General features: G+C 38.7%; 1 protein-coding gene across 4 annotated transcripts in view; it reads left to right on the top strand.

The window, feature by feature from the left end:
- The window catches only part of SYT1 (synaptotagmin 1), a 362867-nt gene that overhangs the window by 181860 nt on the left and 156156 nt on the right, over nucleotides 1-24851 (top strand). The window lies entirely within an intron of this gene.

Consider the following 24851-nt stretch of genomic DNA (forward strand, 5'->3'; position numbering starts at 1 on the left):
AACAGTTGCTTGAGGGCTTTTTTGTGTGTGTGTTTTGATTTTTTCTATCATCTAAATTTGAGAATGTCTGCATGTGCATACAATGTAGCCTATTTTAATATATTTATTTATGGTAGTCATGCTAGACATAGAAGGAATTATAAAATTTTTCTTTGACCTTGGTAATAAAAGATGACATGCTGCAAAGTTGCAAAGCACACTGGTCCATATCAACAAATGCCATTTTACACCTAAGGTAAACCCAGCCAATGACAAAAGATTTGGGTACAACAGAATTAGGGAAGCAAACCAAAAAGCCAATCATAGAATTTGTTTATATACTTTCTTCTCAGTTGATGAGGTATTTTATTACTGTAGAAGTTATTTAAAATATATTTCTCTGTATCTACACATATATATGGCATCTAAAACAAGTTTGGCTCCATGAATTTTGTAGTAAATAATATAGCCAGGAGCTTTCTTTTCCAATGCACAGAACAGCAGCTGTATGTGCACATATGCCTTTCTCTGTGTTAAGTTGAATGGCCATGTTTTGTTACATATTACACTGTCTTGTATGCTGTGTTTTCAGTATTTCTTCCTGTTTAAAAATGGGCATCACACCTGGGAGGGAAAGAAGAGTTGATATTAGACAAAACTTGCAAACAAATAATGATATTGTATTTTACTTGTATTTTTCAGCTTACTTTAATACCATAACTGTTTACTGATTATTGATTTCACTTTTCTCAATGAAGAAAACAATCTTTGCCATTATAATCTACTTGTGGTCAATAGCCTTGGCCAGAAATCAAAGCAGTTGTCACTGTTGAAACCACAGCTGCCATTTTGGCCTTTTTGTCTTGAAAATCAAGAGACATTACTTAGCTTTATCTTTGTCCACAAAAAAATAAGAACAAGTACGTAAGAGCTGGAAAAACTGAAATTAAACTGATGAGTGAAAACACATTAAGGCTCAGACTCACAAGGTACTTCTAAGACTAGATTTAGTAGATTTTAGTGATTCCTACATGCCTTTGTAAACATGGGTCATAATGCTCTAGGAGCAAAAAATCCCATTTCTAGTAAAAGACACTTTGACAATTGTTGTGGAACAAATGCTGGTCTCCATGACACCGGAAGAATCCAAAATTACCATCTTGAATTAATTGTTGTTTACTAGGGTTTTTTTTCTTAGGGTGAATAGGGACAGCTATTTTCCACAATGAGGTGTTATTGCATTGATTACAGATTTTAACTACTCAATATAAATAATGCAATGTTACAGAAAGTCATTCATTACAGATGAAGTTCTGATTCTCCATAAGACAATATGTAATATACTGGGATAGACTTTGCTCTGAGCTATGTAAGTATAAACCTGGATTAGCTCTATTGAAATCAATGTCATTTTTTCAGTTTATGTGTTTTAGCGGTATTTCTGAGAATAGAATGTGGCCTGTGTGTCTTTAGGTGAAAAATGGCAAAGGAGAATCTAGAAACAGCATCTAATATTTGCTTCCTCATAATCTCCCTTGGCTAAATTAAGTAAACAAACAGTTAGGAGTTTATTTCCTTTAAGTATCTACTTTCATTGCTGTAGAACTGGTTTTACAAGCACTGAGACCCAATAAAAGTGTTCGTTTACTTTTTTCTGTATTGTACAGAATTCTACAGAAGGACTTTCTTTTTTGTCCTACAGAATATTTCTCTTACTTGAAAGTTTATTTTTCAGTTGTCTAATCATTTCATATGCCTGTTCATCATTGCTGAATAACTTGGAGAAATGTCACTTAATTTCCTGTGTGACATACATCTCCTAGCCTCTACCTCCAAATCAAAGTATTTCCATTCATTTCCATCACTGTTTTGTTCATTCTTTCATGAAATAGCAAGGCTCTCTGCTTATGGAAAAAGCCTATAATAAAGCAACAATACATTTTATTTAATTTCTATTTATTCTTCCCCATCCACTTCCATACAAATTCTACTTTACTTTGGTCATATACTGTGTTTGCTTATAACTTTTGTTATAAGCTATGAATGAACTGGGTGTGTATGTACAGAAGTTTAGCGTGGCTTCCAGTGACTTCCACCACCTCACCAAATGGGACATCAAGTTTTGAGCTGCATCAATCTGTGTAAAACAGATCCGTCCACGAAAGTTGAGGGGGAACTTTTGCTCCTTGTTTACATCATTAGTAAATGAAGATTTTAGTAGATGTATTCTGAGATTTTCTTACAAATATTCTCTGTAAAATAAACAAATATATGAACATACATATATATGTTTTTATTTTTATAGTTATTTTATGTATATATAAAAATGTATTTTTATAGATATATATTCCTTTGCCTTCAAATAAGAGAATTCCAACCACAGTTTCATTTAGCCTTCCCAGAAGACCATATGTGGCTGAAATATTGTGAGGTACTTGACTCAGTGACGTGAACACTGTGACAACAAAACTTGGAGGTATTTTAGCCATGTATCACCAGTCTGCAGGGACTTCTGAGTATTGCTATATTTATTACTTTATTGTCTGTCTCACTTAATCATCCCCCTAATGATTATATATGGTTTATTTTTCTCACTTTAAAGACCATTAATTCTGAAACAAATCTATTTTTTGTTTTGTAATACACCGTACTGTTTTAAATTGAAAGATACATTTGAAGGCAAGTATAGCAATAAAATTTATCCTTGAAATAATATTTAATCTTTTGGTATGTATAAGCTGTAGTAAATAACACTATTATTAAAGGTTAAGTATTGGAACAGAGAGGGAAATTGGAGGAAAACAGTAAATATTAAAGTAAAATATATTGGTCTTTGGCCTGTTTTATAACGGGCTAGATGACTATGAATTCTGAAATTTCTTTCCTAATTTTGAAAGGCAACAGAGGAAAGAGTTTTAAAATCTCTTTTGAAAGATCGTTTGTTGGTTAGTCATAAGAGCGCTTTTTTTTTTTTTTTTTTTTGTAAATTAGAGTCAAGGAACTCAAAAACGTTTAGACAAGTGATGGAGAACCTGTCTGCACGTGGCTGGTACTATTTTATGGTGAAGAAGAGTAACACAATTGTTATTCAAAATATGACATTCTGCCTAGTGAGATAATGAAAATCAATGGAATATATGCTAAACTATATAATCTCGATTTTTGGGAAGAACAAAAGATGTGAGATTCACATCTAGAGTAAGGTAGTCCCACTCAGCAAAAGCAATGCAAGATATCAGCATTCTGTGCATGCTGTGGGAAGGACAAAAAAGAAAAGTTTTTCCTGTGGAAAGATCCATATGAAAATCTTTTTGATGATAGAGGAGGAGGAGGAAAAATTAACATCAATATTAAAGTGCAATTGGGTTGGATCAGAAGTCTTGATGATGCATCTGGGAACAGAATAATGTAAATCACTGCAGGTATAATTATGAAGGTAATTGCAATGCAGTATAAGTAGTACCAAAAAATGAAATTAAAAAATTGCAAAGCAAATAAAATCACGAGCAGCAAAAAGACAAAAAGTTTGTGATAAATGGTTCATTTAGACCTGCAGTGCTGTGTGGGCAAAATTGGATTGCAATCATAGCCATTTCAAAAATGAAAACATTAAGAGAAAAGGAAATTGGACAGAAATGGCATGGAAATTACAGCCTTTGATCCGTTTTTGAAGAACCTTTTATGAGACATCATCGTGAGTGGGCAGCAAATTCTTTCCAATCTCCTCTTAAAAGTACTTGTGAAAGCTTGGAGACCATGAGACTGAAATAAACATTTTAGCATGGATTGTGGGAGCATATCTCTGCTGACCTTTTTAGCTTTTATAAGCAGCACAAAATTGCACTGAATGTTTAGTGCCATAATATATAATGTATATAATATATGCAATTGCATAGGACATAGCTTAGCACAATGATATAGAAAGGAAACTATTTTCTGTAGAGCATTAGCCTTTCATTAATTTTCTGTAAAACCATGAACTCTAGGTGGGGATAGACTGCGCGTTCTTTTCAGAGATGTGTTAGATAGAAGTGCAGATGGGTTTTGCAGCTTATGTTTTTGAGGCCTCGCTTAGTCTGGGCTGAGTAAGTCTCTGCCTAAACTTGCCACAAGTTAAATTCCTGAGGAATGCTGTGTCTTTTTCTTCTTAATAATGCATCGTTTCGAACCCTCTGGGTTATCCTGCTGTCTTGAGGGAATTATGATGTCTCAGTGTGGAAATTCAGTGTCTATACAGAGAAAAGAGGTAAATTGTTAACATGAATAATATACTGTAATTGCAAAGCGTAGCCCAGCCCTGCACTAGCTAAAATTAGATTAAGCTCTGAGGCTATAAAACAAAGATGATCATAGACTTGTTCAATCACTATTAAAATATCTGTAATTCTGTTGTAAAACATTAATGTATGGATGTATTTGGCAGTGTTCCTTATTAAATACCAGTAATTAAAATGAAAATACATTGGGTTCGCTGTCCCATTCTGTAAAGTCTGAGTTATTAGCTTTCAGGTAATTGGTCAGATTAGTAGCTGTACATAAAATGATTATTGTCGATGAGAAGAAATATGTTACATCCTGATTTGAAGGGTCACGAATGCTGTCACATAAAAGAATAAGCACACTGTTTTACATTTCAGTAAACAACAGCTGGATTCTTCCAAGAGTGCTGCTTAAATCAGATTCAAGCTGCCTGAAGCAAAATCCCTGTTTATTTTCGTATTCTATTTGACTTGACTGGGTTCTGTTTTCATTAACATTTTCTATCTGACCTTTTGAATTAGAGAACCTTTACATTCTGCAGAAAAAGTCAAGTTTTCTTTGAATTTGTGAAATTTTGGGTCTCTTCTTTTTTTAACTTTCTGTAGTATTATTAAGGTGGAAAATACTCTCCATTATACCCAAATAAAGACTGTAGGAAAAACTGGTATAAAAAATAGTAAACATTTTCACTCATTTGTAGAGTATTTGATTTTTTTCTTTTGGATTATTGGATTATTAAATGGAAGGTGGAGGCAGAGCTGTATTTTGCCATTGTGCTGCTGCTATTATCATTATTAATCATTTATATAGTCTATGTATAGCTGCTGTTCACATCTTAGGCAAATAAAAAATGTCATCCATGCCCTGAAGTGTTTGCAGTCTAAAATTAGAGAAAAGAGCAACAAAAGAGAGAACAGATGATAGCGGTTGGCTCTAGGAGTGGGAGATTTGGAAGAATATGTTATTGTTTACCTGCTGTCCTCCTACCACTTTCCGTTTGAAATGCTTGCTTTTAACAGAGTGCAGACTTGCTGAGGGTACACCATGGCCCATCATCCAGGCCATTAATCAAGATGTTAAACAGGACTGGACCCAGTATTGACCCCTGGGGTACAACTGCTAGTTACTGGCCTCCAGCTAGACTGTGTACCACTGATCTCCACCTTCTGTGCCCAGCTGTTCAGCCAGTTTTCAGTCCGCCTCACTGCCTGCTCATCTAGCTCATACTTCATCAGCTTCTCGATGAGGATCTTACAGGAGACATTGTTGAAAGCCTTATTGAAGTCAAAGCTGACAATAGCCACTGCTCTGCCCTCATCTACAAAGCCAGGCATTTTATCATAGAAGGTTGTCAGGTTGGTTAAGCATGACTTCCCCATACTGACTACTCCCAATCACCTTCTTGTCCTTCATGTGTCTGAAAATGGTTTCCAGGATTACCTGTTCCATCACCTTCCCAGGATGGAGGTGAGGATGAGTAGCCTGTAGTTCCCTGGGTCCTCCTGCCCTTCTTGAGGTTTGAAGTGGTATTTGCTTTCCTCCAGTCTTTGGATGCTTCTCCCAGTTGCCACAATCACTCAAAGATTATCAGGAGTAGCCTTGAAATGGCAGCAGGCAGCTCCCTCAGCACTTGTGGGTGATCATGGTCTTACATATATTAATTTTGCTTAAGTATTCTATGACCTGATCCTCTTCCACCAAGGGTACATCTTCCTTGCTCCAGACTTTCCCTTTAGTCTCCAGGGTCTGGGATTCCTGAAGGCTGGTCTTCCTAATAGAGACTGAATTGAAGAAGGTATTCAGTACCTCAGCCTTTTCTATGTCCTGTGTCATCAGGTCCTCTGCCACATTCAGCAGTGGGCTCACATTTTCCCTAATCTTCCTTTTGTCACCTGTATACTTACAGAAGCTTTTCTTGTTGTCTTTATCATCCCTTGCCAGGTTCAATTCCAGGTAGGCTTTGGCTTTCCTAACTGCATCTCTGCATACTCAGCCAATGTCTCTATATTCCTCCCAGGTTGCCTCTCCCTGTTTCCACCTTCTGCATGCTTCAATTTTTGAGTTGCTGGGAGTTCCTTGATTATCCGTGCAAGCCTCCTGGCATTTTTTTCTGGCTTCACGCTCGCTGGGCTGGACCAGTTGCAGCCCTTGCAGGGAACAGTTGCAGCTCTTGCAGAGAACAGTCCCAGCTCTCGCAGCCTCTCCTCATATGACAGATGCTCCAGTCCCTTAACGATCTTTGTGGCTTTTCTCTGGGCATGTTCCAGTATGTCCATGTCTCTCTTGAACTGGGGAGCATGGAACTGGACACAGCACTCCTGGGGTGGTCTCATCAGTGCTTTTTTTTATACACGGTCATAGCAAGAGTTTTGAGTAATGGATGTGGCAAGAGAAGACTGTGATTAACATGTGACTAGCACTTTCATAATGGTAGGAGGAGTAAAGTTTGCAAGAAAGAGAAGGGAATTTAAAAAAGCTGTCTGAAGATTCAACAGAGGAGAGTCAGTGGGGTAGAAAGCACAACGATTGGAAGCAGCAAAAGAGAGCAGAAGGATGAGATACATATATTGGGAAGGTGAGTGGGAAGGTGAGGATAAGAGGAAGTAGCTAAAGCTTGATAAAAAGTTAATTGAAGGCAATGGGAATATTTTATGTTTAGTTCAGCAAATTCTGGTAAGAGAACAGGTTGCAGAAGTGGCAGGTTGTTATAAATAAGATACACCCTGTCTAGACTTCAGATTTCCTAAAGTTCAGCAATAACAAGTGCCTCTGGGGCTTTGAACCTGCTTTCTTGGGTTGGTGGCTGATGATTGCTTTGGTACCTCAGTGGGATGTGGAAGAGGGACTGAGTCTAATGACAGCTGTTTCAGAAGGACGTTCTAATTTGCAAAGGTGGTTCTTTTAGTAGAAAAAACCTCTGCCTGATTGTGGGTGAAGTAGATTACACAGATGTTCCAAAGAGTGAGTATATTAGTAGATCTCTTCAGAACATAGAAAACCTGCACAAAATGAAAACAGGGCCAAAGGGATATTTTTAATTACCAAGTCCTCACAGGGAAGATAAAAGCCAAACTTTGATTTACTGCTTAAATTATACACATTTTTATACTGAGCCACTGAACTGTTGAGAAAGTTAAATGATCCTAATAAAGGTAGCATGAGATTTGAGCAGGTTTCTTGTGTAAGAACGAAATCACATATTTTGTATATCTGTGAGTCCTAAACTCTGGTAGCACCACCCTTTATCCTTACTTTCTGGGGGATTGTTTGCTTGTTTTTCTTTTAACTTTGTTTTCTGTTGTTACTGTTTTATAACTGAGGTTCAGTGCTAACATGCAAAACACATGCCAGTTATTTAGCTCTGCTGCTGTAAGCTTCTTCAACCGTAAATCTCCAAAAAGTGTTTAGATTCCCTATTGAAATCTTGTTAAAGAGTATTACTGCTATGGTCATCTCCAGGTAGCAAATTACTTTAAATTTACTTAAAATTACTTAAAAATTAGACTTAAACTTAATAAGATGTTCAGTGCTAGCATGTCTGTGTTTGGCCTTCGTGGAATGCTGCGATAAATACCTGTTTTGTTTCATCTATAGAATCCACCAACCTCTGCATAATCTTTGCTTCCCAGATCATGAAAAGCATGTTCAACATTAAAAAAAATATTCTCAGTTTCCAAGTGCCACTTGCTGTAGTATACATGAGTCTTGTGTAATGTGTCTGAACAATTGGCAAGTCAGGTCCCCTGTAAGCTGGAGAGAAGAATAAATGCCAAAGGGTAGGAACAAATAAAACACTTGCCAGTAGTCCCTTGGCTTCCTTTCCTTCAAATGAAGAGAGTTGTTACACCATTTCTACTAGACCATAATTACAATCCTATAACTACAGACATCCACAGTATCTCCAGTGTGAAATACTTTCTTCTAGAACACAAGTATATAAGCTGTAGTAGGTATTAACATATCTATTTTCTGATAGCAAGTAATAGGTAAGTGGAAAAGGATTCGCAGATGACAGATTGATAACTAAGGCAACACTGTTCAACCAAGGATTTCATATACTTGCATAGGATTATGTGGCAATGGGGAATGAGGTAGATTTCTTAGCCATTTCTCAGTTTCTCATATATGGGGCTATATGAAAGCATTACAGCTTTTGAATACAAAACAAGGAATTGCTTTAGTGGTAGCCAAAAACTCATTGTATTTTATTTGCTTTGTTTTGGGGAGGTGATGGAAGGCTAGGGTCAAATCCTTTTTTCCCATTCTTACTAAAGTATTGTTTTATGTTAAGGGTTCTTACCTTCTTTTCAAACTTCAAGAAGAAAATATGAAAAATAGCTTTTATTACCATTCTGTGAATTTGTAAGGATGGTGAAGGAATAGCTCATAAAAAGATATTTCTCAAGTTTTAACACACTGACTTTTTCATTACCATAGCAGGTGGTCATTTTCATATAAATGAAACTTGTAAATAGCAACCCACCTTTTCACATGGATTCAATTACAGTGAATGCTTCCAAAAGCCAAATGCATGGAAAAAAACCTTCCTTTTCATTCTCTCTCTAACCAAATAAAAAGAATCTTCAGGTCTTCTTTTTGTATATATATGCTGGTCATAGTCTAAATGCAATAATATATAAAACAATACTAAAGTGCGTTATATATTTTCAGGTCTCGTCCAATCCCCCTGCTTGAGCAGGGACACCCAGAGCAGGGGGCACAGGAACGTGTCCAGGCATGTTTTGAATGTCTCCAGGGAAGGAGGCTCGACAACCTCCCTGGGGAGGCTGTTCCACCTCTCTGTCACCCTTACAGAAAAGTTTTTTCTCATATTGAGGTGGAACTTCCTGTGTTCCAACTTGTGCCCATTGCCCCTTGTCCTGTCTTTGGACACCACTATAAAGAGTCTGGCCCCACCCTCTTGACACCCGCCCTTTAGATATTTATAGGTATTGATGAAATCCCCCCTCAGTCTTCTCTTCTCCAGGCTGAACAAACCCAGCTCTGTCAGCCTTTCGTCATAGGGAGGTGCTCGAGTCTCCTGATCATCTTGGTAGCTCTCTACTGGACTTGCTCAAGCAGTTCCCTTTCCTTCTTAAACCGGGGGGGGGGGGGGGGGGGGGGGGGGCCAAAACTGGATGCAGAACTCCTACTGTGGTCTCACTAGGGCAGAGTAGAGCGGGAGGATAACTTCCCTCGACCTGCTGGCCACACTCCTTTTAATGCAAGCTAGGATACCATTGGCTTTCTTGGCCACAAGGGCACAGTGCTGGCTCAGGGTCAGCTTGCTGTCCACCAGCTCTCCCAGGCCCTTCTCAGTGGAGCCTTTTTCCAGCCAGTCAGCCCCCAACATGTACTAGTGCATGGGGTTGTTCCTCCCCAGGCGCAGGTCCTTGTACTTGCTTTTGTTGACTTTCATGAGGTTCCCTTCGGCCCAGCTCTCCAGCCAGTCCAGGCCTCGTTGGATGGCAGCACAGTTTTCTGGTGTATCAGCCACTCCTCACAGCTTGGTATCATCAGAGAACTTGCTGAGGTTACTCTCTGTCCCTGTGTCCAGGTCATTGATGAATATATTAAGCAGGACTGGACCCAGCACAGACCCCTGGGGAACACCAGTAGTTACAGGCCTCCAACCAGACTCTGCCTTGTTGATCACGACCCTCTGAGCTCTGTTGTTGAGCCACTTCTCTATCCATCTCACTGTCCACTCATCCAACTCACAATTCCTTAGTTTGTGAGGATGTAATGGGAGACATTGCCTTACTGAAGTCAAGATAGACGACATCCACTGCTCTCCCTTCATCGACCCAGCCAGTCACGCCATCATAGAAGAATATCAGGTTGGTCAAGCATGATCTTCCCTTGAATCCATGTTGACTGTTTCTGATAACCTTCTTGTCCTCTACATGCCTGGAGATGACCTCCAGGATGAACTGCTCCATCACCTTCCCAGGGACAGAGGTGAGGCTGACTGGCCTATAGTTTCCCAGGTCTTCCTTCTTGCCCTTTTTGAAGACTGGAGTCACATTTGCTTTCCTCCAGTCCTCAGGCACCTCTCCTGTTCTCCATGACCTTTCAAAGATGATGGAGAGTTGCGTGGCAAGAACATCTGCCAGCTCATTCAGCACTCATGGGTGCACCCCTCATCTTTTGGGGCAATCATTATTTCCCAGGCTGCTGTCTTACGGAAAACAAATTAGAATCATAGAATTGTTAAGGTTGGAAAAGACCTCTAGGATTATGAAGTCTAACCATCACCCCAACACTACAATGTCTTCTAAACCATGCCCTGAAGTGCCACGTGTACATGTCTTTTAAATACCTCCAGGGATGGCAACTCTACCACCTCTCTGGGCAGCCTGTTCCAGTGCCTGACCACTCTTCCAGTGAAGAAATTTTTCCTAATATCCAATCTAAACCTCCCCTGATGCAGCTTGAAGCCATTTCCTCTCGTTCTGTCGCTAGTGACGTGGGAGAAGAGGCCAGCACCCACTTCACTACAACCTCCTTTCAGGTAGTTGTAGAGAGCAATAAGCTCTCTCCTCAGCCTCCCCTTCTCCAGACTAAACAACCCCAGCTCCCTCAGCTGCTCCTCATAAGACTTGTTCTCCAGACCCTTCACCAGCTTCGTTGCCCTTCTCTGGACACGCTCCAGCACCTCAATGTCCCTCTTGTAGTGACGGGCCCAAAACTGAACACAGTACTCAAGGTGCGGCCTCACCAGTGCCGAGTACAGGGGGATGGTCACTTCCCTGCTCCTGCTGGCCACACTATTCCTCATACAAGCCAGGATGCTGTTGGCCTTCTTGGCCACCTGGGCACACTGCTGGCTCATGTTCAGCTGTCTGTCAACCAACACCCCCAGGTCCTTCTCCGCCAGGCAGCTCTCCAGCCACTCTTCCCCAAGCCTGTAGCGTCCATGGGGTTGTTGTGACCGAAGTGCAGAACCCGGCATTTGGCCTTGTTAAACCTCATACAGTTGGCCTCAGCCCATCAATCCAGCCTGTCCAGGTCCCTCTGCAGAGCCTTCCTACCCTTAAGGAGATCAACAATCCCACCCAATTTGGTGTCATCTGCAAACTTACTGAGGGTGCACTTGATCCCCTCATCCAGATCATTGATAAAGGTATTAAACAAGACTGGCCCCAACACTGCGCCCTGGGGAATCCCGCTTGTGACTGGCCACCGACTGGGTTTATCTCCGTTCACCACAACTCTCTGGGCTCGGCCATCCAGCCAGTTTTTTACCCAGCACAGAGTGCACCCATCCAAGCCGTGAGCAGCCAGCTTCTCTAGGAGGATGCTGTGGGAGACAGTATCAAAGGCTTTACTGAAGTCCAGGCACCTCATAAACTTGCCAGGAGTCGGATTCATCTTACCTAATTTTAGATCTACAAAACTTAGACATCACACAAATACATTAAAAAATCAGATAAAATTGTATAAACTTTCCTCTGTAGGTGTCGCTTTCCAATCTGTTTTTTCTTGCTAGTCTGCTGTTAGCTCAGACTTAGTACTTAAAGTCAAGTGAGACAAATCCCACTCAGAGTCCTCAGTGCCCTAAGAGGACCAGTTAAAATGCTAATCTATCTAAGGATTATTGAAGTTACGTGAAAAAGAGGCAGCACGCACTACTGATTACTAATGATGTCGCTATCATGTTTGTAATGTATTGCAAAAGTTCATAGTATTTTATGGGGTCTGTAGAATTTTAAATAAAATATTTCCAAGTAAAATGATATGCATCTTGGAAAAGCATTGTAAGGTGCCTGAGCAACATTTTAAATAACAATTTCTAAGCACAGCTTAGGGGATGAGAAGTACACCTTATCTTAGAAGTACAGCTTTTAACCTGCACACCACTAACACCAACAGTGAAAATAAATACTGCTTCTGGTGGGATTCCCTAGATGAAGGGCATTTAAAGAAATTATTCCCCCGGATGAATTTCCAAAGACATTGGTCTAGGCAAGGGGAATCAGTGTCTTGGCACAGTGCTATAGCTACTACATTCAACTCATCAGGTTCTCCTGTAGAAAAACAGATAAAATAACATGACGAGGTTGCACAAAATTGGTCAGTTTAACTGAGGTCCCTTACAACTCTTTAAATGTGTCTTTGTGTCCAGCAAGCTGCTGGCAGACAAAGGCAGCAATTTAAGTCCTTGGCATTTCAGATCCTTTTAATCACAACTGACGAAGACTTCCTCCATAAATGTCTCTTCTGTTGTATTTATTGTGGTGAAGGATTCTAAAGAAGTATGTATCTGATGTACTTTGGCAGAGGTGATTCCCAAGATGACCAATATATGTAATAATTAGATATTGGTTTCCTTGTCAAAACGATTGTGATTTAAACTGGTATGTTAAAAACTACTGAATTCTATCCCGAGCACACTTGCAAGGGTACAAATTTTGGCATGGATGAAAAAAGAGTTCATGACGGCTTAGTGATTACTTTGACATACAGTTTGTATTGTTTTAAAATTACTGTTACTAAGCTCAGTTGATGATGGAAAATATGTAAGCATTAATTAGTACAAGGACTGATAAGCATATTAAATCAGGCACATTTTTCTTGCATATAAATTATGGTATTATGGAAGAAAGGTTGTTGAGCTGGACATAAAAGTGCTAATAGTAATTTGTAAAACAATTTTTATGATTAAAAGATATTGAAGTTGATGATAAAAGGGAGTCTCAGAAGAAGGCATTTAGCTTTAAAGAACTAAAGAACTTTTAGCTTTCCTCATTCTGTGCCATCCTTATCCTGTAGCACTCTCCTGTTTTGCAGCTACTCTTTTTGTACTACCATAAGCACAAGAGATTGCATCTGAGTCCTCCACACTAACTCTAAATAAAGATTCTGCAATTTCATTCCAGATATTTTGGGGGTACAGATTTCTTGTCTTCAGAGGCATGAATGAGCTTGTTTCAGTGCCTGTGATAGGGAGGCTTAATATTATTCTATTTCACAGTTTCTCACTACAAACAGAACATGTAAAATCCATTGTGCTTTCCAGTTAAATAACCCATAAACTGGTACTTGAACTACAGAGATAACTGTTTCTGTTTCTTCTCACGTAAAGATTTACTGAAAACTAAGCCATAGGGAGTTTGCAATATTACATTAACACATTGCACTTCACATAATCCTTAACTAATGTCTTTCAAACCTTTCTATAGAAGTGTAAAACAATATTGACTTGTCACTAAAGAACAGTATCAATGATTTATACAAAGTGTTTTATGAGTGGACATGATTATATTAAAACTATCAGCCAAAGATGTCTATTTATATTATTTATATGTATATACAATTTTCTATTCAAACCACTTCTAGAGCGTTTTACAAGTAGCAGGTTATTGTTTACTTTATGGAAATTATGTCTGCATAAGAATTGCTGATTTGTGCTCTCTATACTCATCACGTGCTACTTAAATAAAGATGACTGTTCTGAGTTCTTAAAGCTAAGCACACAGAAGCTACCCAAATGAGAAACCTCCTTTGAAGTAATGGTGAGAACCCAAAGTGTCTGTTCAACTCAGAGAGAGCTGCATGTATGCAGCAACTCTGGATATTACCTTCTTTACTTAAGTCCCTGTTCCTTGGCAGTCAATTTGAAAATTAAACCATTTTTTCGATACCAGTTTACCCTAGTGTTTCATAATCATGTCTCCTTCGCAAACACCATGAAATGACAAACTGTTGGATCAGTTCAGCTGAGACATGAAACTCTATAGTCTAGAAATTCCACATCTGTGGATCACCTCCATGTTTCTGCCTGACAGAAGGATTATATAATTTCCATAGGTTCTCAGAAATTATAGTGTATGTGGGTATTTTTTGTTTTCTTTGTGATTTATCATGCCTATTTTCATTTTCTATTGCCTGTGGTTTCTCAAAAACTGTAAATAATTTAGAGATGTCCTAGATTTAGAAAATGATGTTTTAAAAATCTATGATTTAAAGTGTGCCTGGAAAAGGCAATTTATTATACACAAAAAAATTTTTCTTGCTTTTGTGTTCAAAGATGATTTGGGCAATATTAGACCATTAGTCTGACCTCAGTAATATACAAAGATTAAGAAAATATTTTAACAAAACAGTAATTAGGGGCAAGGAGGTAATGGAAGCCCACATGGAATTACCAAATATAGAGCATGCCAGACGAAACTGGCCATGTTCTTTGATGAAATAGCTGTTCTTTCTTGAGAAAGGAAGCTTAGTAAATTTTATTTGTATGGACTTTCTAGCATTTGATATGGAAGCTCATTTTTAAAAAGGTCTTAGTTATGTTGTAAATGTGTACAAAAGCTGTAAAGTGATTAACAAACTGTCAGAAGGGGTAAACAATGATGGGCTGTATTTAAAGTTACTGGATAGGAAGGAGGTTATTGGTGTGATTCTTAATGGAACATTGGTCTTGAATCAATACTATTCTTTTAACAAGTGGCCCCAGAAAGTCAGAAAACTTAAATTTGCTTCTGATACATATTGGAAAGTTTTGGCTGCTTGTAGAAGGAACAATGGCTCTAGGAAAGAGTTGGGTCTGAGGACATGATCATTAGAAATAGATAATGTAGGTAAGTACAAACTTAAAGGTAACCCGTGATAAAAAATTGGTACCCTATCTGGGTTCTTACCCCTTAAAAACAACAAAGAAGGAAAAAAATTCAGTTCATAGGTGATTAGGGATACCACCATGGAAAACTGAAAGATTTCTAGGAGTTACTAGGCAAGATAGTCAAGAAAAATGGAGATGTGTTAATTTGGAAAGACACAGGTGAAATTCCATTTGGAACGCTATATAGGGTTCTTGCAATAACTCTTCTAGAGGGATAATCCATATTAGAGCAGATGAAAAGAAGGGTTATTGAAATAGTCAGGGGAAGAGGGAAACTCATTGCATAGGCAAAATCAGTTAATTATCAGATGTTGGTCACAGTTGTCTTAGCCAAGGGTTGGACAGGGACCCTGGAGGTCAGCACAGGCTGGAATATGAATTCCAGTAGATCTCAGATGGAGAGCATAACTTTCATGTAGTTCATTCAAACAGTGTTTGAGTCCCTGTGCTATGTTTCCTGTGTTCCTTAACATTCCATATAAGAAATTCTATGATGCCATATTTGACAATTTCTTAATCTTAATTTTGTGCCAGTTTTTCATAAACCCTATATTAAACTTTTGTGCATGTGTGTGTCATTAAACAGTACCTTCACGGTTTGTCATTTTGGTAGCTTGAAGCAATGAATAGATATCTTCACATTGTGATGCACCGGGATCTTCAGCGTCTACTAAAACATACTTAGCAAGTCAATCCTTCAGTGACCCATCAAGTTCATATGAGTTCTCCGTGACAGTTCATTTCTATGACAGAACTGAATCTGAAGCTCAAGGTTAGCATTTTCACTGCTGGATGATTTGTTTTCTGATTCCATTTATGCAACTTCATTAGTGAAAAGATAGCAAAGGAAAATCCCTGGGAGTCCAGTCTTATCCTTTCTAAGTTCTAAGTGTCGTATTGCCTAACAGAATCATTTCAATACTTTTGTAAGGGGATAGTCAGTACAGCACTTAGCTAAATGGTAAAGGGAAAAGCTGCATTATGAAAAATAACCTTTCTACTAAAGAATCACATTTCAGAATAATATTGGGCTACTGTTATGTTTGGGGCCAGATTTTGGAGTCAGACGTAGTCCAGTAATTTATTTATTTGGATATTTCATTGAGCTGGCCCTCCTACACATTATTTGTTGTTCAAGAGTGCTCTAGGACTCAGACTTTGTATGAATCACATTATGAAGCTCTGGAAATGCTAAATAGGAGTCAATATTTGTGGTGTGTATCTGTACAACTCAAGCCAAGTCTTCTTCCAGAATGGCAAATACTTCTGATAAAAGATTGAAATTCAGCTGTCAGAGAAGGTTATATCAGGCTGAACCACGTAGGCCTGGCCTTGCTGGGAAGATGCAGCTGGATGAGGGACAAGGAATCCCAGAAAAATAATTTCACACAGATAAATGACCTTATTGCCTGTTTCTCTATAGGAAAGGGCCTGCACTTTCTAAAATGCTGCTTTCATCTGGTAATTTGAGTTTGTTTCACAAATCTTAGAAAGTGGTATTAGCTGGGGAGCTTCCCCAGTGTTAAATGTTTAGGTCTAGGTCTACAAAGTCACATATAATAGCCTAGTAATGTTAGTGTGCACAACATGTGAAATATTCCGGGTATTCAGACATGGCACTAAAGTTTCAGCAGATGTTTAAGTCATTGAAAATTGCAAATTTGGAAATGACTGCCAATTAAAAAAAAAAAAAACAACTTTATAATAATGACTGTCAGTTCATGTTTGAAGAGTTGCTGTGGGGCTTTTGTTCTGTTTTGAAATGACTCAAGATACTTGTTTTATCTAATCATCTCTTCTCTTGTCCTAATGTGTGTGGAGGTTTTATTGTCATTGCATTGTTCAGGGAATGAAGTATATATTGATGATTATCTGTCTTTAGGCATGCATTGGTATCTGAGATGGCTTGATATTTTCCTGCTTGCCTTGAAATTTCATTCCTTCCGATTTTCCTTCTAAAATATCAAATACAACTTGCAACCCTGAAAAATATTTCTCGAACAAATACTGTTGTGAATCTTTCTAAATTCTTCATTTCTCTTCAGAAGTGGGTCTCTTCCTTTGTTCCTCTGTGTTGTGAGCTCTCAGGCAAAGTTATTTTGCTGAGCTTCCAGTGTCATTGAATTTAAGAACAGCAGCCCAGGCCTTCTGCCAAGTCAGTGTTTTGGGACTGAAATTGTCATTGTTTGTTGTTGAAAGAAATATGATGTTCAAACTTGAAGCCAAAGCCCTCTTTTGTAGAATAAATAATTATCCTGACATAATTTGCCATTTGTACATGTGGCATAAATTTTGCGAGAACAGAGCAAGATGGGTTACAGTCCTAAAGACTCCTGGTTCTGTTGTCTCAGTTTATTTCAGCAATAATTTCTCCTGGTCTTTAACTGAGAATTCCTTGTGGGGAACAAGGTTTGTATGTTGTGAACTCGCTAGTCTGATGCTGTATTTAGGCTGGCAAGAAGCCTTGTGCTTCCAGTGTGGGATGTTTTAATGGCTGGAAGCTAAATCTTTTACCCTTGATGAAATGGTATCCTGGGTTTCTGTATATATAAGGACTTTTTATCCTCATTTTTCTCCATTTCACATTACTGTCTGGAGGACTGACTACGGAAAAAGCAGCATCACACCCTGGAGTTCTAGCTAGCTGGCTGTATACTAATACCTCATTTAAACGTTAAACCCATGTTTATCTCCAAGTTATGAAGATGTTGTCCTACACTGCTAGTCATTATAGAAAACTGAAACATCAGAGATGCTGAAATGTGAAGCAGAAGAAATGTGCCTGCTAGGAAAGTGCATCAGGCAGCATTTTAAGATTTGTCTGTTGCACTGTGCTTCTGATTTTGCTTATTTGTTTTTATGTTCTGACTTTATCTTTCAGTGTAACATTTTTGCTTTATATTGACACTTAGAGAGCTATGGATGGAAGTGTATCTGCAATATTTTGATGTAAAGGTACTGGCGTGGGAAATTTGGGAATCAGCTTTTCCACAATACTGCGTACAAGCCTGATAAAGTCCTTTAATTTTTCTGTGCTTCAGTTACCCACATACAAAACCAAGATAATATTTCCCTGCTGCCAGCCGTACTATTTTTCTACTTCCCCTACAGCAAGAGAACGCTCTCTGAATAGTTAGGAAAGGGAACTCGAAACATTTATATTTAGAGGGTTGGAAGAAGGTAATCCCACTAATCCGGAGTTTTAAGAAAAGGGAACATTTGTTACTTGTTTAAAACTGATCTGTTGCAGTTACATGCAATGCCAGTTTGAAAAAAAACTTGTTTTGGAATGGCATTCGGGTGGATATATCACAGTATGAAATAATAGGGGCAAATTTAGCTGAGTCTCTGATTGTGCATAGCTGGACTAAAGGTACTGATGGAGTCACTTCTTGATTTGCCTGAGCATATAACCATTTGACTAGATAAGGATTTGCCTGTCATATATATGTCAGTAATCAGAGCTGGCAAGTAAGATAAAAGAATGGAGCTGTACTCTTGATAGAAAAGTATTTTTGCTGTAAAATGGAAAACATATAATATGCAAATTCAATGTGGATTAAAAATATATGTTCCTCAGAAAAAATCATTACATTTGTTGTTGCAAGTTTGCTCTAGTTCTGATATACAACCAAATAAACACCTGTAATTTCAAGAGGAAACATTAACTGCAAACAAGTTAGTGAGTTTTATTAACTCATTAACAACTGAACAGCTATTGTGAGTTGTTGCCTTGAAAATACAAGTGAGAAAATCAAGAAAGCAATGAAAGAAAATGAAATATCAAATAGTAAAAGTTTAGAAATGTGCCTGAAAAAACTGTTTTCAGTCTGTCCTATAACACAGTGAAAGCCAGTTATATCATCTACCTATTTTCCCGTCCCCATGTCCTCCAAAAAACTAACGCCTTCTCAGAGAATACAACCATCTTTTCATTTCTATGACTAGCACCTGCAGACTGAAAACAATCAGTAGGAATGTACGCACTGGGTTGAGAGGGCTGAGGAAGAAACAGAGCTTTCCAAATCACACAGTAGCCAGTAGCCCCGGCTGGGCATATGCTGGGGTGTGGGAAACCCATTGACACGTCTTTCAGCTTCTTGCACCTCCCTGTTGCACGTTCTAATCACTGGCTGTGGGATCAGGGGGTGCCGGTACTTCAAACTTTGCTGAAAAGGGCTTTGAAGTTTGTCAAATTCATCTCAGTGTGGAAGGGGAAAAAAATCCGCCTGAATTATTTTTACATGAGGAGAGAATTGCTTCCTGCTCAGCACTAGGCAATTTTAGATTGTGGGTCTCAAAGATGTACAAACACACTTTCATGGTGTTTAACTGCAGGGTTTGGGTTGGAACCGCTTCAGAGGACTATTTGAATATTCCCTTTGGATATTTGAATAATACAGGATAAGATTTTGTCTCTGGTATATATATGGGTGTGTATTTTTACAGCCTAAGTTGTGTCATAAAGAAAACTGAAAAACATCCTTTTTAAGAATCGCTAGATGTAAAAAATCTGCAAAATTTAAATCGCGCTGATCAATTTGCACCTAGCTCTGACATCTAAGGTGTCCCTCTCTTAATTAATACAAGAAGCTGTGAGGAGTTAGGTAGAGCAGAAGGGTCAGAAGAGGGTTAGAGCTTGTTAGCTGTCCTTCCCCTCACGGCTTTGAACAGTTTTGCTGTCTTCGCTGCCTCCGTGCCAACCCCCTGTAATCCTGAGCAGAATCCTACAGCAGAAGGATTTGCTGCCTGAACACAAATGCCTGTGCTAGCCTACTCACTTCTTACAGCATTGTCTGAAGATGCATACCTGCTGTTGGATCTGTTCCTTATTGCCTAATTATATTGTCCAGTGAAACAACTAAAATATGGCAAAAGTAATTAACAAAAGAAAACAAAATCTTTTTTTTTTCTCTCAGCCTGCTGGGAACATACACACAGCCACAGGCTGTAGCTGACCCACTTCCTGATACATCGCACAGCAAAAATGACACTGAGGCAGCTAATGCCATCTACTGACTAAAATAACACTACCACCAGGATAGCCAGCCTCAAAAGAAGCTTGCAGGGCTGGTAGCATTAAAAATAATCAGATCATTATGTACACCTCTTTGATTAAGATTAAGCTGAGCTTGAGAAGTTAAACCAGATGCTTCAGAAATCAGGATTATTTGTCTTAAGCTTGTTCTGCAGCAAGAAAGCTAAAATAATCTATTGTTAGAAAAACCTTTCAATAACCTGATTTTCAAAATTGCTGAGTACCTTCTTGCCCATTGCCTTCAGTGAGATTTGTGTCTTCTCAGAATCTCTGAAAATCCATGCTGATACTAGTTTGCTGAAGATACTTTATATGCTGGGGCTCATTTAAAACAGAAAAAAAAATTGCCCCTTCTCATCCCCATTCATTGTTGCAACGAGTTATACCGAAGTGTGTTATAAAGCGCATTGTTTCCACTTCAGAGGTGAGACCAGGCTTTCTATTTTTGATACCTCAATATGAAGACATGTTCATTGTTAGGTATGTCTCTGCTTTATGATATCTGCAAATAACCCTTCATTTAAAATACCTTTTCCTGTGTTTATATTAACAAATATACTCTTTTGATGCAATATGCAGAGACAATTTGGATTTGAAATAAGAGCCGCATTTCCTGCAAAAAATCATTCACTGATCAAGGTGGATTACATATAAGATATCAGGATCCTCCAGTTTAATAACAGAGAACATTCTCTCTAATAATGAATAATCACTTCTACACAGTAAAGCAAATCAGTGTTCTCCACTCTTTTCTTAGACAATTAAATTATAAATCAAAGTCTCATTAAAGCGGACGATGTACTTCAGTATGTTTTTAAGTGGGGTGGTGTCACTTTAACTGGTGTCACTTTTCTGTGTGCTGAAATATTAACCCTTCTGAGGCAAAATCCTACTGGTTGTGTGGAGCTTGGTAATTTCATAGGAAGATGCTGCCACTTTTTCAGGTGAAAAGGACCTTTAGTCACTTTGAGGACACAAGCCTAAAAAGGACCGTGATGAAGGTGTCATAGTGCAATAGGATGTGGACTAGTATACAGGATCCAATATGTATAGTTGGTGTTGTTCAGGGCACCTTCTATAGATAGTATCATTCAGAGGATAAATGCAATTAGTATAATTCATTCACAATTTACGCTTTCACATAATTTTAGCTTTCTGTGCCAGAACAAATTTTTTTCCACTATATTAATTCTGTATGACATTCTACCAAGTTGTTTTCATTGCTGACTTTAGGTAGCATTTGCCATGCTACCTATTATATCAATCAGAATAATTCTTAGTTTAACCAAAATCCCTCCATAGCCTAATTAATTGCTCTTATAAATTTATTCTACCTAATATCTATCATAAATAATCTAAGTCTGAGGTCATTACACCATCTTTAACTTTGTGGACAGTACATCTCAGCAGTAAGCATGTTGAGATAGCAGAATAATAGCAATCATTTCCACTTTTAATAGCCTTCAAACTGCCTATGTTTAAGGGAGATGTGTTTTGTTTTCAGAATGTCATGGACTGTATTGTTTCCCAGCTGTTTACAAAATAGCAACTCAGTCTTGGACTGGGTTTCACTTTGTATGAGCAGTCAACCTCTGTTGATCTGGGATTAAGACCTCTGGGGCTTGTGAATAAGTAAGGTTTACCCAAGGCCAGCTAGGAGAATTATAATGCTAATGCAATTTGCCTAGAGTACCCTATTAAAATGATAAATTATAATTTTTCTGTTGAATTTTTAAATCATTCAAATGGCCATGTAATTTATTATTACCTGCTATCTATGGTGGTTCTGAAACTCTGTATTTATAGTCTTTAGGAGGGGATTTCTTGTTTGCAGTTATATTTCATGGACTCAAAGAACAATTTCCGTAGAATTTACTGCTCATTTCATTCTTTCTATGTTTGATTGACCCTTTTCTTTTAGAGACTGAGGATGCATTTATTTTGAAGACAAAGAAATCTATCTCTATAAATCATATATTTTTTTACCAAGATACTGTACTATATCAGAGTTTTCCTAAGGAAAAAGCATTTTTTGAGCAACTATATAATATTTTTGTTGCTTTTGTTTGACATTAAAATGTTGTCTAGTGTTTGCTATGGTTAACATGACATTTTGGGTTTTGGCACAGATGAGATTCCTTCCACGTTGGTTTAGTAGTTAAAGACAATAGTATGGGGATATGGGGAAGAGGCTTTTTGTTGAACTGCTTATATTGTTGTTTTCTTTGTTTTATAAAGTCATTTAGATTCTCTAGTCAAGTTATTTATATTCAGAACATTTTCTGGTACTCAGAGAAGACATATAGGAGAAAATATTGAAGGTCTCATGGCAGAAATATATGCAAAGATAGACAACACGCTGTTGTTGCTGTATCTAGGAATTTTCAAACAGCTCCATTACAAACTGCACAGTGTGTACAAGCACGGGTATTTATTAGCTGTTATAAACTGGGGTGCTGGTTTCGGAAAAAAAAACTGCTTAACATTACATGATAATGGCTGACTACGAAGGATGAAGATTATGCAAGGAGCCTTCATAAAGAAGTGTATTTATAAATAGAATATGAAAGCCCATTTTAAATTGCTTCATAAAATTTGATGGCTTTAAACAAACCTTTGTGCCAAACAAGCCAGTCTTTTTGTTTTCTAGAGGCATGGATTAGACCATGATTTCTCAGTCTGTAGGAGACACAGACCAGAAGTGGGTCACAGGGATCATACCAGCTAATAGGCAGAATCCATCAAAAATCGCCCAGTCTCTGTGACAGAGCAGAACCCTTGAATGGGGGTGAAAAAGCTACACATCCCTTACGACTGTCCTACTCTCACTGCCTCTACTGCTTCTCCTGCAAGCCAGCACCTGCATGGGGCTTTCTGTACCAAACCTACTCACATGTGGGGCCCATTTCTGCCAGTTTTCATCCATGGTGAGATGATTACCAAAAACGGCCCCCTGTAGTCACTTCAGGTTGCCATGCAAACTGGCGAGACGGTGAGAGGATGGCTTTTGTTTAGAGACCATGAGCTGACCATGGCAGACCGAGGTGAGGACCCAGGAGACCACTGTGGGCTTGAGCACCTTACACTCAGTGTCGCCGCATGGTGCTACTGAATCCTGCATTCTTGCTGGCTGACTACTGCGATTTCTTTAGTGATCTGTGGAAAGAAACAAAAAAGTGCTATCCTTGTTTGTCTTTCTAAGTAATATTTCTCTCTGAGAACCAGGTGTTAGTGCTAGAACTGAAATTCCTTGAAGTCAGTCCACTGCTGGGGTGCCTGTGACCACCTCATTCCTAAGTCTGTATAGCTGCATGCAAGAAAAAGGAGTCAGAATGAGACAAAGGCTCCTTACCCAGGCTTGTGGAAGACTGTTCACCCTGCCTAATAGTCTGTCTGCCAAAGGAAATGAAGAGATGCTCCATCTTGGGAAGACTCAAAGGAGCCCCTGGAGGAATCCATTGCTGTCCTTTGAATGCTTCATGTAGACACCTTGTACATGGCATTAGACAGCAAGGAACATGCCTTCTCCTCGCCTCTCCCTCCTCCCTGGCCCTGTTTCTTTTCCAAGAGGAAATCTGCCTCCTGGCACCCTGGGGAGGGAAAAGGTCCTCACTGAGAGGCCTCTCTGCGATGCATGCAGTTACTTCAAACTGTTTTAAGGTGCCAAGTCCAAAGGTTTGTAACTTTGCCAGAAGATGGCAAAAAGTACAAATAAATTATGATTTCTCTTCCTCCTTCTTTCACTATTTAAATATGTAAGCCAGCATATTCAACAGTATTATGCAATAGGTGGGATCAGAACAAGACTTCACACTTTTTAAATTGAAAGATCTGTAGAATGTGTTCTGAGGATGGTGGTTTAAATAAATAGACCACCTGAGAGAGCCTCAGTGCTGGGTAATTTATATTTATTCGTTCCTTGCACTTTTTATTTTCCTTCTTGTGACCTTTCTTAGGACTTATGACTCATTCTTTTGTTGCGTTGTTTCCCCCTCTTCCATATTTCACCTTTTCTCCTAGAATCTTTCTCTCACTTTGTTCTTCTTCTTTTGTTTTTCTGTTCTCTCTCCTGAATTGCAGTCAACAATCACACCTCTCTGTCTGTCACCTTCTTCCATGACTACTTTATTACCTCTAGCACTTTTTAAGTGCTTTATCCTTCAGTTTTATCCCTTGATACTTGCCCCTTTCAGGATTTCCTTTTCCTTCCCATCATAGGCGTTTTTAGGTTAGTGCTTTCCCTGCAGATTTGTCTGCTCCCCATCAGCAGTAGTACTGAATTCCCTCTGCAGTAGGAGGAACAGGAGTGGGCAGATGCTAATTCTGTCCTGAGGTATCATCACCTGTAAAGAGGAGAAGGAAACATGCATCTGAATTCAGCCCAGGCTTTTCTTCCTCCTGTTGGTACTGCCAGTGTCAGGGGAAGGAGCTGACTTCAGGAGACTGAAATGCCAGTCTGAAACATCAATTAAGGTCAAAGAGGAACACAGCACTAGTCCTTTTAAATGCTCACTGAGTTTAAATGTTAATATTGAGCTTTGAGAGATACAGGGTTGGGGGATTTATAGCCTCACAGGTTTTTGATTCCATGCCCATTACTATTTAATTAGTTATTTCTCTTACAAGAAGTTGAGTTCTGCTATTTACTTTTTCTAGCGTTTGATCACTACACTCCACAATATTCTTATCCAGAGTCTCTTAATAGATATTACACAACAACAGAAGACGGTGGAAAGAGTTGTGTTCTAGTGGGGTGCACTGAATATTGGAATATTAGGCGCCACTGCATAGCCATTGCTTAGTCAACTCTTCAATGATTTTGTATACCTTACCTGAATTTTTGTGTGCCTCTTCTTTCTTCTCCAATGGATGAAGGGAACAGTGGATAAGAATCTCTCTGCCTAGTCAGGAGATACGGCTGAAAAGGCGTTATTTGGGAATGCCACT

The sequence above is a fragment of the Phalacrocorax carbo genome, chromosome 1, assembly GCF_963921805.1.
Source record: "Phalacrocorax carbo chromosome 1, bPhaCar2.1, whole genome shotgun sequence".
Taxonomy (NCBI): Eukaryota; Metazoa; Chordata; class Aves; order Suliformes; family Phalacrocoracidae; genus Phalacrocorax; species Phalacrocorax carbo.